At 39.2% G+C, this 3,714-nt stretch overlaps 1 non-coding gene across 1 annotated transcript; it reads right to left on the bottom strand.

Annotated features, from left to right (window-relative positions):
* Positions 1 to 3,351: 3,351 nt before the first annotated feature.
* LOC142162486 (small nucleolar RNA R71) lies at positions 3,352 to 3,458 on the bottom strand. Its single transcript, XR_012693748.1, has one exon. It is a non-coding gene; the product is annotated as a small nucleolar RNA R71 (small nucleolar RNA).
* Between the last annotated feature and the right edge of the window lie 256 nt (positions 3,459 to 3,714).

The raw sequence follows: 3,714 nt of genomic DNA, 5'->3' as shown, positions 1-3,714 counted from the left end.
CCCACGTCGCATGTATGATTCGCGAGCGGGGTAATAGATGCATCTATGGTTCGCACCGTTCGACCCTAGGCAGTGCACATTTTACATTTATGTTGGATCGGGCCGTACGACCTCGGCATGATATGCGCATGCTTATATTATTTGCCTGAGAATTTTTAATGTTGATACTTGCCTTTCTTGGCCAGAGATAAATGGATAGAGATAATGGAAAGTAAATCTTTGGAAACCCTTTTATTATTGAGAAGTTGTCTACCTGCTATCTGGATTTATGAGTTTATAATTGCTTTATAAAATCCATGATGTCCACCCAATTTTTACTATATTATCATTGGACCACTAGTAAGTGTCGAAGTCGACCTCTCGTTTCTACTTCTTCGAGATTAGGCGTGATACTCACTGGGTACACGTTGTTTTCGTACTCATACTAGACTTGTTGTGCATTTTCGTTGCACAGGTTTATGTGTGGCTAGTGGCATTGTTGCATGGTTGGTACGGAGACTTAGGTGAGCTACATTATCGAGGCACCTCGCAGTCAGCAGAGTCTCCTTCAGAGTATTGTATTGTATTTTCATTTCTATCCACTTATATTCCGGACAATCACTGTATTTTATTTCATTCACTAGTAAATGCTCATGCACTCGTGACACTGGGTTCTGGGATGATCATGGGATTTTTCAGTAGTTAAATTTTGTAAAGACATCCGCATTTATTCAGTGGAGTTTATTACTTATTATTTATTTGTTCAAAGGAACTGATTTCAAAATGAACAAAAAAATGAGAAATTGCTAGTAAATTGTTGTTGTCTTATTTGACAGTGGTGTCCGGTGCCATCATGACCCTTAGTGGATTTTGGGTCGTGACAACCGCGATGCACTACTGCTACATAAACTCTCGAATTTTATCTTTGAATTGCCATAAGTCTTTATTTCATTCCCACGTGACTTCCTCTGGTGATTGCCCTTTCCAATGGACCAGGAACATAGCGTGGCTTTCTGTCCTTATTTTTGCCTTTCCTAGTAATCAATGATAACCTCAATCTCTCGATCATGCGAGGCGGTGGTAGTAATAGACGATCGACTTGATTGGCCCCTACTCGAATCATCCGTGTCTTAATGATATAGCTTAAGCATGCTGGCATGGAATACATGATAGATCTTAAGATACGATGGCATGTCAAGCTTGTATGAGATCTTACCCACATAGGCGATGGTCTTAAATGGCAAAGAAGTGCACCTTTGATTGTGCAAACTCACACTTCTCCCTCTTGATGTATTGATTATTCTCCTGCAACACTTGAAAAACTTTTCTTAATTGTTCCATATGCTCATCCAAGGTGCTAATGTAGATGACTATGTCATCTAGATAGATGATATTAGGCTATATAAATGATATTTACACCTTAATATTACCATGCTTTATTGTTGTTTTATAGGTAAATTGATAACAAAATGCTCTAAATGGTGTTCTTTTGCTTCGCAGGGAATATTCTAAGTGAGGAAGCACTACAGAGTATTTTGGAGGCAATAATGTGAATAAAACGCCCAATCGAGAAGTTCTCGAGCACAAAGAAGCAAAAATAGACTGAGTGAATTACACCGCGACCGTAGTGGAACCGCAAAAGATCAAGTACTCGCAGCAGAATGTTCAGAGTTCACTGTGGTCGAGCCGCGGTCTTGCCGCGACCGCGGTGAACTGTTCACGTGCTAGAAATTTGAGGACTAAAGTGTAATTCGGGGAAAACTTGTTCCAAACCATTATAAACTTTAGAAGCTCGCCCAAGACATGGGGAATATTTTTTTTAGACTACTTTGAAGGCAAGAACAAGTGTGAGAAGATCAACTAAACATTAGAGTTTTTCTATCTCCTTTTATTTTACTGCAATTACCCATTATGAATAATTTAGTAGTTTTATCTTGTTTTGTCATGAGTAGCTAATTTCCTAGTCTAGGGTTTTGATGGAACCTATTGAAGGATGAAATTCTTGATGTTAATATAATTTACCCAGTTTAAATCTCTATTTGTTCAACTATGTTCTTGTTGTAGTTAATTGATAGGATCCTCAATTAGTTGTGCCTATTTAATGTGCATAACTCAGGAGAGAATGCATATTTAGGTAATTGTTGAACAACACCACTCCCAAAGTATATGAGGGATCAATAACTGAGGGTTTAAAGGCGGTATTAGGGATAACGAAGCCTTGAGTGTAATCTAAAGCGAGCTGTAATAAAGAAAGCCATCTAGCGTAACTTGGGAGAGTGCGTCTAGTAAATTGTACGTGATTACTCGGGAGAGATTTACGATAATAAGAGTGCTCATGATTAATAGAGATTATTGGGTGAAGCTATGTGAAACATAACAGGAAGAGATTCCATCAATAGGGGAAATCATAACCTTAGAACCTTCTCTTAATTGTTTACAACTCAATCATAGTTAGTTTTCAGTTGCCTATTTACATTCATTCGTAGTTAGTAGAAACATCCTCAATTGTTATTTAAAATGTTTTGGAAGTTGATTCCGTAGAATTTAGTAAGTCTAACAAGAGTAATTGATAGGTTAATTCCTTGTGGGTTCGACTCTGGGCTAAATACTCAGATTATATTTGCAACGTCTGCGTGTCCTTTTTATAAGGCATAGTTGGGCGTGATCAAATTTTGGCGTCGTTGCCGGGGAATTAACGGTGTTACCAATTACAATTGAAAGAAGTACAAAAGTTTTTAGTGTAGTCAGTTTTCTCTATACCCAATCTTTACATTGAAATTTTAACGTTTGTTGACTTGGTTGTACATGTGCATGCCTAGAAACTCATCGAGAACTGGTGAAGTATTTGAAGCATTATCAGATCCCAAGAGAGTTTTCAAGGCCTTGAATCGGGCCAACCGGATAAACAAACAACAACAAATAACTAAACAATTCGAACCAGACATGGGGGATCACGAAGTAGACCCAGCTGTACCAATAGCGCTAGAGGCACCTCTTGTGCCAGAGGCTGTTCTCTATGACTGGGCACAACCCACAGTTGAAAATCTGGCCACATCGAATTTAGTCCTGCAGATACAGGCTGAATCATTCCAAATCACGAATAACATGCTGCACTTGTTGCAAAACAAGGGACTATTTTCGGGGTCACAAGTCGAAGATCCTCAACAACACTTGAAGAATTTCCTGTCAATCTGCAAAACCCAAAGGCAGCCCAACGTAATTCTGGAAGCAATCAAGCTGTTATTGTTTCCATTCTCAGTGACAGGAGCTGCCTAGACCTGGCTAAACTTACTCCCCATAAATTCCATAACAACTTAGGAGGAGTTAGTGAAGCAATTCGTGAACAAGTACCACCCACCCAACAAGACTGCTCAACAAATTGATGAAATTTTGAGTTTTAAACAAAGACCAATGGAGACACTGCATGAAACATGGGAACGTTTCAAAGGGATGCTGGTTATATGTCTGCACCATAGTATTCCAGATTTGATGTTGGGGCAGCGATTTTACATGGGATTGTCAAATAGTGTGAAGAACATTGTTGATGCTTCAGCTGGTGGAGCATTTTTGAGCAAAACATGGAGAGAAGGCTAGGATCTGCTTAACAAGATGGCACAGAATTCGGAATGGACAACCAGGAATGCACCTATCACTCCAGTGGTTCACTCAGTTCCCTTAGATCCATCCAACTCTATGGCTGAAAATATGACCACCTTATTGACACATATGAGTATA

Source organism: Nicotiana tabacum, chromosome 7, assembly GCF_000715075.1.
Source record: "Nicotiana tabacum cultivar K326 chromosome 7, ASM71507v2, whole genome shotgun sequence".
NCBI lineage: Eukaryota > Viridiplantae > Streptophyta > Magnoliopsida > Solanales > Solanaceae > Nicotiana > Nicotiana tabacum.
This window is presented reverse-complemented; position numbering and strand designations above follow the sequence as displayed.